Genomic DNA, 13287 nt, shown 5'->3' with positions numbered 1-13287 from the left:
CATTCTCAATTGTTTCTTTATTGGGTAGAATCTATTTCTCTTCCCGTTCTATCATCCTTAACAAGCCCGGAGATAATCCACAGTCTTTATCATCTTCAAAATCCTAAGATCCCTCTAAACACATATCCTGTTCAAAAGGAGATTCTGGGTCCGTAATAGCGTCACTCGTATCGTTGATATCAGGAGACCTAGTGTAGGCATGAAAGAATATCCAAAGAATGAATCCAAGAGTAGCTTATTTGTATGGCATAATTGTGAATGAAATGAGAGAATAAAAGAATATTTGCTTAGAATGAGACACAAAAGTGCATTTTTTTATTAAAAATAAAGATGCTTGAACGTGAACCTATTTCACAAAAGATTTTTGTTGTTTCTAAGCTTAAAACAACAAGTGTGTTTTGAACATTACTCTGTGTATGGCCCAAATTTTGCCCGGGGCCCAATAAAACCAAACCCAAATAAACATAACTCAACTACAGGATGACGCGCCTTAATCCCTTAAGCAGTAGGGTAATAGGCCACACATAGCAGATCTCGCCTTCAGATGTTTATGTTGAAGCGGATCCAAGATGGTTTGGCATCCTTATGTTTACAAGGAGCAAATCGAAGACATAGCTGATTTGGCTTTCACGTGATTACGATGAAGCAAATCTAAGATGATTTGTCGTCTCTGTATCGTCAGAGAACGAATCAAAGTTTGGCATCTTCACTTTGATGGAGAGCAGACACATAGCAGATCTCACCTTCAGATGATTTCGCTGAAGCAAATCCAATATGGTTTGGCATCCTTGTGTTTACAAGAAACAAATCGAAGACATAGCTGATTTGGCTTTCACGTGATTACGATGAAGTAAATCTAAGATGATTTGTCGTCTCTGTATTGTCAGAGATAGAATCGAAGTTTGGCATCTTCACTTTGATGGAGAGCAGACACATAGCAGATCTCGCCTTCAAACGATTTCACTGAAGCAGATCCAAGATGGTTTGGCATCCTTGTGTTTACAAGGGACAAATCGAAGACATAGTTGATTTGGCTTTCACGTGATTACGAGAAAGCAAATCTAAGATGATTTGTCGTCTCTGTATCGTCAGAGAACGAATCGAAGTTTGGCATATTCACTTTGATAGAGAGCAGACACATAGCAGATCTCACCTTCGGATGTTTATGCTGAAGCGGATCCAAGATGGTTTGGCATCCTTATGCTTACAAGGAGCAAATCGAATCATAGTTGATTTGGCTTTCACGTGCTTACGTTAAAGCAAATCTAAGATGATTTGGCATCTCTGTATTGTCAGGGAACAAATCGAAGAAATAGATCTGACATTCCTGTGCTTACAGTGAAGCAGATCGAAGATTTTAGCATGGCATCCCTGTGTTTATAAAGAACAAGTTGAAGACAGCAGATTTGGCATCCCTGTGTTTATGGGGAACAGATCGAAGAAGCAGATCAAGAACTCAAGACTCGGCGAGCCTGGGCAAAATTGGTCCTTCTATAGTCTTTGCTCTGTTCTTGTTACACAACAACAAGCAAAGAGGGGCAGCTGTATGGCCCAAATTTTGCCCGGGGCCCAATGAAACCAAACCCAAATAAACATAACTCAACTACCCAATTAAAACCCAATACAAACCCAAACTTAGCCCAAAACACTAACCTAACCCTCTTAATCCCACCTACTCCACCACCATAATTAGCCACCCACCCCCATTTTGCTCCACTTGCCTACAATGGAAAAGGCAAATAAATTAAAAAAAAGAAGAACAAGTGGTAAAAGCTTATAAAAAGCCACAATTTTAATGTAAGGGGGGAGGGATTGTATTTTGGAGAAAAGAGATTTTTTTTGAGATTCAAGAGGGGATTTTTCTTTTTTTAGATTCAAGAACAAAAAAATCAGTATATCAATAGCAATCGAAAAGGTTCAAAGGGTTTCATTATATTCACTCCAATCGTAGTAAGAAATAAGGGATAGAATCAAAGCTGCGCGTTTTGGGTCAAAGGGCTATTGTCCGTTTTAGTCCTTCCCGGTTATTTGCGTGTGCGAATTAATCCCCTCTTCTTTTATTTATTACGGATTTGCCCCAAAATATTGCTCTCAGATTCGATTATGTCCTTCCTATTATTTTTTTTATTGTTTCTGTTTACCTTATTTATATTATTATGTTTGCATTTATCTCTTATTTCATTCTAATGCTAGTATTATTAGCACTTCTATTGTTTTTACTATTAATTAATGTATGTTTATTATATATGTATGTATGTACATTTCTATATATAAGTATTATTTTTATTACGTCATTTTAATATTACTATTATATCATATTTACTTTCTGCATTTTAATATTATTATTATTATTATTATTATTATATATTAGTGTATATTTTTATGTACATATATGTATGTATATACTTTTATATATAGTATTGTTTTTTAAATTTAATATTTTTATTTGCTCTTTGTATTTCTATATTATTATTATTATTATTATTCTTATTATTATTATTATATGGTAGTGTGTATTTGCATTATATGTATATATATATTGATATATAGTATTATTTTTGTTTACTTTATTTTAATATTATTATTACCTTCATTCCATTATTATTATTACTATTATTATATTTTACTATCATTGTTTTTCATACGTATATATGCTATTGTTTATATTATTATTACTAAAACTACTATATTTTTTTTACTACCTCTATTATGTATTACTAATATATTATTACTACTATTGTTACTGTTATTATTATCACTTGTTATTCTCATCACTATTATTATAATTTATTATTGTTACTTATTATTTTACTATTATTATCTAATATATCATCATTATCATTATTTTCATTATAACTTATAGATTATTATTATTATTATTATTATTATTAGCACTACTTTTATTACTATTATTTAATATATTATTTTTACTATTATCGTCATATTGTTACTATTACTATTATATTATTATGTTATTATATCTTTTACTATTATTATTGTTGTATTTTTCTATTATTGTTATTATATTTTCCTTTATTTTTGTATTTACTTATACGTTATTATTTTATATTAACTAATTTGATAACTGTATATTTTTTAGCATATTTATTTTATTTACATATCATTACTTTTATTATTATTTCATCATCTATTTTATTTATAGTTTTTTTTAATAATTTCAAACATTTAGCTTATTCATTATTTTCCTTTCTTATTATTTATTCGACTCATTTATCTTACCTTCATATTTATCGTTAGTATTCATATTTGTGTTTATGTTTATCCTGTTATGGTTATCAATTTTTATTTGTTATGCATTCTTTATTATCTCGTTTCATTACGAATTTAGGTTTTATCCAACCCGATAGTGATTCTTTCACTAAAGTAAATATTTCGTATTTGGTAATCCGAGACAATCGTGCCCTAACTTACTGGGTTTCGATTTTTATTTTTTTTCTCATGTTTAACCTAAATAACGGCATATTATTTTAAATCATAATACAAGTGTTAAATAAAATACTTACTCTCTGATATTTGAGGTGTTGTGTCCTAACTCACTGGATATGACATCTTATTACCTCGAGATAAGATTTTTTTTTTACAAATAAGGCGATGCTTGGTGTTTGGAAATTTCGAGAAAGTAGTGCCCTAACTTATTGGGTTGCGACTTTTCTCGTTGAATTCGAATAATTAAACACCCTCCTAAGTTTTTTAAAGGTTTTCTAAATGCAAGCCAGTATCTTGGAATTTCAAAGCAATATGTCCTAACTTATTGGATATAGCGTTTTGCTGCTTCGAGATAGGAATTTCAAAAAAAAGGGATAACTTAATGTTAATACTTTGACGCTAGTGAATCCCAATTTTCAAAGTTAAAATATTTTAAAGAGGACTACATCTTAAATTTTTTTCTTTCGACATTAAAGACATTTGATAATCAATTAGGTACCAATTTTTGGGCGTTACGAGGGTGCTAATCCTTCCTCGTACGTAACCGACTCCCGAACCCGTTCTTTTACTTCATGGACCAAAACTAATGATTTTAAAACAAAATGTTTTAAAGGTGATCCAATCACACCTAAAAAGATTAGTGGCGACTCCCGTTTTCATTTTTAAAATCGATTCTCATTTTCCAAAGCTCAATTTGAAAATGGTTTCGACAGCTTGGCGACTCCACTGGGGACTGTAATAAGAGAGCCAGGCCATGTAATTGATTATCTTTTGTCTTAATGTCGGAAATTAAAAATTTTAAAATTTAATCCTCTTTGCATTACATGTGTTTGTATTATTACATGCTATATTTTGATCGCATTGCATTTTGCATGACCATTGTGGTCACACCCTTAAGTGGGAGTGAGAAGCTACGCCTTCGTGAGGTTTTCGCCTCCGTGCAGGATAGTGGATCACTTTCGGGATACATCCGTACCTATGGTTTCGTGAGATTTTCATCTCCGTGTAGCCATAGGGAAATGTATTCCCCTGAACTGAACTCAATTCAAATGAGCCTATAATGGGTGAGGATCGAGAAATCTACTGGTTCGGGTACCTCAAACTTTAGAACCAACCCCATGTCGAAGGACCGTATAAGCCCAACTTAGACATCACCCTTATAAGTTATCGTTGAAATTTATTGATATCATGTGATACTGACTATCTCTTTTCTTTTGCTTGCATGTCATTTTGCATTTACAAAGATATCGGTTCATGGTCAATTTCTAAGTTAGGAAGTTTTATTATGGAGAACGGACTTCTTGATAAAGTGGAAGGCAACGTTAACGTTCACAGATGGTCCGAGCAAACTCAACTAGAAAAGGGAGACAATATAGCTATAGGATATGTGTCGGAGCTACCAGATTATACTCGTATAAGTGTCACACAAAATAATCTCCAAGAGCTTAAGGAAATTTGGGATCAGTAGGGCAAAGAGACTAAGCAATTATTCTACGGTAACTATGGAGACTTACCTTACTTGCTTGATGTTCAGATAGATGAGCACTTATTCATAGCCCTTGCTCAGTTTTGGAACCCGGCGTACAGTTGCTTCACTTTTGGGGAAGTAGACATGGTACCTACTGTGGAAGAGTACACTGCTTTACTTCGTTGTCCCTGGTTTCAGAATGATAGGATCTATTCCCGAGCTCCTTGTGTCCCTACCTTTTGGAAGAAATTGATGATTATTACGGGGATGAGTGAGCAGTGGGCCACGGCCCGAATTAAAGAAAAGGGTGAGTGCAAGTGCATTTTATGGAATGCTTTGAAAGATTTGATTCTGACACACCCCGATGAGACAAAGAAGATAGATGTTTTTGCCCTAAGTTTATATGGATTGATGATCTTCCCTAAGGCTTTGGGATATGTGGATGAGGCAATCACAGATCTTTTTCATCGGCTCAGTAAAAATGTTACTTCTGTCCCTGCAATTTTGGCGGAAACACTTAGGTCTTTAGGTGCATGTAGGAGGGCTGGTGCTGGCAGGTTTATAGGGTGTGCTCAATTGCTTTTAGCTTGGTTCTACAGTCATTTCCGGTTGATAGATAGGGTGGTTTGTCGGGTTTACTTTGAGGATTATTCACCGTTGAAAGATATAGTAGCTTCAACCAGGAGAGTTGATATTCCATAAGAGAATTGGATAGCGTTACTTCAGAACCTTCAGTCGAAAGATGTCGAGTGGAGGGCTCCGTGGATGATGCCTGGTGAGGTTCTTTACCGATGCGGTAGTTTTGATTGGGTACCCTTATTGGGGATTTGGGATGCCATTGGCTATGCCCTTTTGCTCGTACTGAGGCAACATGGATTGAGACAGTTCATACCAGGGACTCAGGGGTTGGCTCAAAGTGAGTTTGTATATAGAGGAGCCGATTACAATAGAAGGGTTAGTAAAGTTTCTAGTGCTTGGAAGAAGACTTGTCGATTGAGAGGAAAAGCTATTAGCCCCGCTACGACACCAGAATACATAGAATGGAGAGGTAGAAGAGTTAATGATAATATCCCTAAGCCAAGTATGGAAGGAGCTCGACCAATGGAGGAATATTTACAAGTAAGGCCCTCAAAGTTAGAAATTATGAAATAAGAGTTCGAGAGACAAAGCTTGGAGTTCGAGAGGAGGATAGCAAAGATCGAAGAAGAAAAGATGTACTTGAGTTTGGACGTTGATGTTCAAAAGATGGAAGTCGAGAAAGAGAGGAAATAAAAAAGGAAGATTGAGGAAGATCGAGATGATCTAAGGGAGCATTACAAAAGGGCACAAGTAGCCTTGAGGAGGGCGAGAGTAGAAGGATCTTCGAATCAGTGGCAGAAGGAGGTTCAAGAAGAAAAGGATATAGCCGAGTACTAGGAGAGGAAATCCTAAGAAATGCGGGGGCAGAATTTGGCATTAGAGGAAGAGAATAAAGGATTGAGGACCAAGGTAATGGAACTTGGAAAATCCCTGCATTGGCACCAAAACCATAATTCTACGGTCGAGTTAAAGGAGCTAAGAAGCAAGGTTGAAGATTTGGAGATGGCATTGCATGAGGTGAACTCCGGGTTGAGCAGCTCAAGGCGCAAGAGGATTATCTAAGGGGAGAGCAATATCAGGCTAAAGAACAGGTCAGAAAAAGGGATCATGTCATTAGTGAAGCCATAGCTCAGATTCGAGAGGTTGCTGAGTATGTGTAAGACTTGGCAATTCGAGCTGACGTATTGAGTCTGATGTATTCATCATCGTCAGATGTAGGACGAAAGTTAGCCCTTTTATTAGATAGAGTTAAAGCTTTGGGCCTTAGGGCGAAATCGTATTTGTAATCCTCTTATATGTAAAGATATTCTTTTTCTAAATAAAATTTTCTAAATGAAGTTGAACCAGAATCGATATTCTTTTTACATTCATGCATTTGCATCTCATAACATTTCATCACATCATTTGCATTCAAAGTTATAGAAAGACCCTGATTAGTTAAAGTTTACTTTCCAGAGAGGTAGAAAAGAGAGAGGTAGAAAAGAAAATCTGGAAATCACACATCCTTACGACACTCGTACTAAAACTAAGAACATGGATCAAAGGTTTGAGCAATTACAAAAAGATATGCAAGATCAAATGCAAGAGCAGTTGGCCAAAATACAGAATGAAATGAAGGAGTAGATGCTAGAGGCTCAGAGAAACATGATGGTTGAAATGGCTCAGCTGCTAAGAGCCACTGATAAAGGAAAAGCTCCCATGGCGATCACTGAAGAGGATAATGAAGGTCCTCCTCCGGGTTTTACTCCACCTCATGTGCCCCTGCAAACTGAAGCACCTCTTAGAAGGCCATCTGTCACAGTAAGGCCTCAATATGGGCCAGTGGATGCTAGAATCCCCATAAATTTCCCATCTGGGTTGGGAAATAATTTGGGTGATAGCTCGATCAACCCTATTACTCCTGATCTGGATTTAATGGAGAAGGAAAGAATGGCCACTAAATCCTCAAAATAGTTGGAAGATCGTTGCAGGTGGTTAGAGGAGAAGTTTAGGGTTTTAGAAGGTACTGGCAATCATCATGGGATTGATACCAAAGACTTAAGTTTGGTTCCAGATTTGGTGCTTCCTCATAAATTTAAGATGCCAGAGTTTGAAAAGTACAATGGGACTACTTGCCCAGAGGCACACATAATAATGTTTTGTAGAAGAATGACTGGTTATGTGAACAATGATCAACTATTGATCCATTGTTTTTAAGACAGCTTAGTGGGAGCGGCGGCTAGGTGGTACAATCAGTTAAGCCGTGCAAGAATCAGTTCATGGAGAGATCTTGCATAGGCTTTCATGCAACAGTATAACCATGTGACTGATATGACGCCAGATAGGATCACACTTCAAAACATGGAGAAAAAACCTAATGAAAGTTTTAGGCAATATGCACAACAATGGAGGGAGGTGGCAATGCAAGTACAACCACCATTGTTGGAAAAGGAAACCACCATGTTATTATTAATACTTTGAAGGCGACATTCATCACACATATGATTGGAAGTACCACAAAAAGTTTCGCGGATATAGTTATGGCGGGTGAGATGATTGAGAATGCCGTGAGATGTGGTAAAATCGAGGGGGAAGTGGCTAAAAGATCGGCTCCAAGAAGGAAGGACAATGAGGTGAATAGTCTCAACTCGAAGGCAATCACAGTTGGTCAACCCAAAGCAGCTATAGTCGAACAACAAAATACCCAAAGACATGAATCGGGCATAAGACAGAATTCGAAAAGAATGCAATTTACGCCAATCCCTGTGACGTATCGTGAGCTTTATCAAAGCTTGTATGATGCACATGCCATTGCTCCATTTCACTTGAAACCACTACAGCTACCGTACCCTAGATGGTATGATGCAAATGCTAAATGCGAATATCATGCGGGAATACCGGGGCATTCAATCGAAAACTGCACAGGATTCAAGAAGGCAGTGGAGAGGCTTATCAAGATGGGGGTTGTGAAATTTGACAGTACCCCTAATGTCGAAAATCCGTTACCAGATCATGGTAATCAAGGAGTGAATGCCATTGATGAAATAAAGAAAGGAAAAATCAAGGGAGACATTGCTGAGGTGAAGACACCTATGAAGATAATATGGGAGGAGATGGTGAAGAGAGGTATACTGACCTCTAGAAAAGGAAGAGAAGGAATAGAGAACCATTGTGAGTTCCATGGGGAAGTGGGTCATATGATCCAAAATTGTGAAAAGTTCAAGGTCATGGTACAAGGCCTTCTAGTTAACAAAGAGTTGCAGGTTTCTGAAGGTAGTTCTTATGAAAGACAAATATGTGTGCTGGAGAATGAACGACAAAGAACCAGCCAACCGAGAATTATTATTTCCTTTCCAGGGAATAATGAGGAGGGGTCGCAAACTAGGCCCAAAATAGTCATCCGTAAACCCAATCCTTTCCCTTATAAGGATGATAGGAGGGTGTCATGGAGCTATGACTGCAATATAACAATACCTGAGGGGGAGAGTATAGCTAGCGCATCCAAGGGCACGCAAAATGAAGGTTCTCATACACGAAGTGAGAAACGTTATGGCAGGGGGAATATCATAGTAGAGCCTGCAAAGACAAAAGATGTCGAGACTGAAAGGGAGAAGGAGACTGAAGTACTCATTAATGAGCCGGTAAAAGAGGAAAAGGCTAAGGAGTTTCTAAAATTCCTGAAACATAGCGAGTATAGCGTGGTCGAGCAGTTGCGTAAGCAGCCGGCGCGTATATCCGTGTTAGCCCTACTCTTTAATTCTGAGGTGCATCGAGATGCGTTGTTAAAGGTGCTTAACGAAACATATGTTACCCATGACATATCCGTTAACAAGCTAGACGGTTAGTAAACAACATTAGTGCTGACAATTTCATTTATTTTAATGATGATGAAATTCCACCTGGGGGCATAGGGTCAACCAAAGCCCTACACATCACTACTCGGTGCAAAGGATACACACTTCCAAGTGTACTCGTGGATAATGGGTCCGCTTTGAACGTCCTGCCGCTATCTACCCTGAACAGATTGCCCATTGACAGTTCGCATATGAAAACGTGTCATAATGTGGTAAGAGCCTTTGATGGAACTGAAAGAAAAGTAATGTGACGAATTGACATCCCTCTGGAGATTGGGCCGAATACGTATGAAGTTGATTTTCTAGTAATAGATATCAAGCCCTCCTACAATTGTTTATTGGGGAGACCATGGATACACTCGGCAGGAACGGTGCCCTCTTCATTGCACCAAAAATTAAAGTTAGTGACAGATGGTCGCTTAATAACCATCAATGCGAAAGAGGACATCATAGCGGCAGTTACCAGTAAGACCCCTTATGTTGAGGCAAATGAAGAGGCTATTGAATGTTCTTTCCGCTCTTTAGAGGTCATCAATGCCACCTTTATTTTAGAGGGAAGCAAAGTGCCGGTACCCAAAATGTCTGGAGCCACGAGGATGGCCCTACAAATGATGATAGGGAAAGGAGCATTACCGGGAAAAGGGCTAGGAAGACAGTTGCAAGGAGAGGTCCAAATGCCAAAACTGATTGAGAAGAAGGACCGTTTTGGCTTAGGCTTCAAACCAAACCACAAGCACAAGAGGCAGGAAATAGAGAAGCACCAAGCGAGAAGAAAGGCGCGTTTGAATGGAAGAGAAGTGGAATGGGGATCGATAACATTCCCACCTATATCCAAATCCTTCAAATCAGGAGGATTGCTGATAAAGGAAAGTCATCAAGTTAATGCTGTACACGATGAAGGATTGGAGCAAGGAAGCCTCGAGGGTATTCGCCCTTACGAACCGAGAGCTCTCTGAATAATTGGACTGTGAAAGACCTTCCTGTAGTCTTTAGGAGTTTTTCAGAGTAATTCTCAAAACATGTCTGTTACTCTAGGGCCTAGGAGTAGTAAGATTATATTCGTGAAATAGGCTTATGTTCATCTATAATTATTTAAATAAAACATAACTTTTTATCAATTTAAACGACTATCGTTCTATTTTTATCGACCAATATTCCTTCAAATTCTAGCAATTCTTATTCTTTTATTCATAGCACATAAACAATCATTCTTTGATTCATTCATTCTTTGTATATCCTTTCATACCCCCACAGGTCCCTAGATATCAATGATATGAGCGCTGATACTACAGCTCCTAATTTCTCTGGCGAGCAAGACATGTGTTTAAAGGAACCTCAGGATTTTGAAGATGTTCAGGATTGTGACGTATCTCTCGATCTGTTAAGAATGGTTAAGCAGGAGGAGAAACAAATCATGCCACATGAGAAAGAGGCAATAGAGAATATAGTTCTAGAGGAAGGGAAGGAGTTGAAAATCGGAACCCTAATTGGCGTGGACACAAGGCATGGTCTGATTGAGTTGCTTCGAGAGTTCAAGGATATCTTCGCCTGGTCATATCAAGATATGTCTGGATTGAGTACTGACATTGTGGTACATCGTCTTCCGATAAAACAAGATTGTAAGCCAGTCCAACAGAAGTTGCGAAGAATAAGGCTAGATATCGTTCTGAAGATAAAGGATGAAGTCAAGAAGCAGTTTGATGCAGGATTCTTGCAAGAAGTGAAGTACTCTGAATGGGTAGCTAACATTGTGCCTGTCCCCAAGAAGTATGGGAAAGTACGAATGTGTGTTGATTACAGAGACTTGAACAAAGCAAGCCCAAAAGATAATTTTCCTTTACCCCACATTGACACTTTAGTAGATAACACAGCGGGATATTCATTGTTCTCCTTTATGGATGGTTTCTCAGGATACAACCAGATAAAGATGCATCCAGAGGACATGAATAAAACCACCTTTATAACCTTGTGGGGCACCTTTTGCTACAAAGTAATGCCATTTGGACTAAAAAACGCAGGGGCAACGTACCAAAGGGCCATGGTGAACTTGTTCCACGACATGATGCATAAGGATATCGAGGTATACGTTGATGATATGATTGCCAAGTCGCGTACGGAAAAAGAGCATATTGAGGTCTTGAGAAGATTGTTTGTAAGGTTGAGAAAATTTCAGCTGAAACTCAATCCAGCAAAGTGTACCTTTGGAGCCAAATCCAGAAAGTTGTTAGGCTTCGTAGTCAGTGAAAAAGGAATTGAAGTCGACTCAGACAAGGTCAAAGCCATACGAGAATTACCCCCACCACATACTCAGAAAGAAGTTCGAGGATTCCTAGGAAGGTTGAATTACATTGTTCGGTTCATTTCACAACTAACCGAGAAATGTGATCCTATCTTTCGCCTCCTCAGAAAGCACAATCAAGGTATTTGGGATGGGGAATGCCAGAGTGCTTTTGAAAAGGTCAAGCAGTATTTGTTGAATACTCCGGTATTGTCTCCACCCAGCCTAGATAAACCATTAATACTGTACTTATCAGTGTTTAGTAATTCTATGGGATGTGTGCTTGGCCAGCATGATGAGTCAGGGAAAAAGGAGAAGGCAATTTATTATCTCAGTAAGAAGTTCACTGACTATGAGATGAGATATTCACCAATCGAAAAGTTGTGTTGTGCGCTGATTTGGACAACTCGGAGATTAAGACAGTACATGCTATACCATACCACTTGGCTCATCTCAAAACTTGATCCGTTGAAATACATGATGGAGTCAACGGCTCTGAATGGAAGAATGACGAGATGGCAAATCTTGCTTTCAGAATTTGATATAATCTACATAAGTCAGAAGGCTATAAAAGGAAGTGCGGTAGCGGACTTCTTAGCTAGTAGGGCTCTAGAGGATTATGAGCCACTAAACTTCAATTTTCCAAATGAAGAGTTGATGTGTATAGCAATGACTGAAAATTCTTCTTGGAGGCTCAATTTTGATGGGGCTTCTAATGCAGTCGGAAATGGAATTGGGGCAACCTTGGTATCTCCGAATGGCGATCATTATCCTTTTATGTGCAAGTTGGACTTTGATTGCACAAACAATATGGCTGAATATGAAGCATGCATCATGGGACTTCAAGCAGCTATAGAGCGAGGTATAAAAACTCTAGAAGTATATGGGGATTCGGCGTTGGTTGTTTATCAGCTTAGAGGTGAATGGAAGACAAGGGACCCTAAATTGATTAGTTATCGAAAGGTAGTTTTGGGGTTAGTTGAGGAATTTGATAGCATCACCTTCAATTATCTCCCACGAGACAAAAATCAGACGACAGATGCTTTAGCAACCTGGGCCTCAATGATCAAGGCAAATAAAGAAGAAGAAATGAAGCCAATTCAAATGAGTGTTTACGAGGCTCCAGCTCATTGTTTTAACATTGAGAGGGAGGGAAATGACAATAACCCCTGGTATCAAGATATATTGCGATACGTGAGAGATCGTAAATACCCTGAACAGGCCAGTGAAAATGACAAACGAACCTTGAGGAGGTTAGCTTGCGACTATGTTTTAGACGGAGATATCTTGTACAAAAGACGAAAAGACCAAGTACTCTTGAGATGTGTCGATGCTGTGGAAGCTAAGTTAATTCTAGAAGAAGTTCACGAAGGTGTATGCGGGATGCATGCAAATGGGTTCACGATGGCAAGGCAAATCATGAGGTTTGGCTATTATTGGGCCACTATGGAAGGGGATTACATCAGTTACACCAAGAAATGCCATAAGTGCCAGATTTATGGGGATAAAATTCATGTACCACCTTCACCTTTGCATGTTATGACTTCTCCATGGCCCTTTTCTATGTGGGGTATGGATGTTATTGGACCAATATCACCGAGAGCTTCGAATGGACATCGGTTTATCTTTGTAGTAATTGACTACTTCACAAAATGGGTAGAGGCTGCTTCTTATGCGAATGT

Source organism: Gossypium hirsutum, chromosome A07 (assembly GCF_007990345.1).
Source record: "Gossypium hirsutum isolate 1008001.06 chromosome A07, Gossypium_hirsutum_v2.1, whole genome shotgun sequence".
NCBI classification, from domain to species: domain Eukaryota; kingdom Viridiplantae; phylum Streptophyta; class Magnoliopsida; order Malvales; family Malvaceae; genus Gossypium; species Gossypium hirsutum.
The sequence above is the reverse complement of the archived record's forward strand: the minus strand, read 5'-3'. Positions refer to the sequence as shown.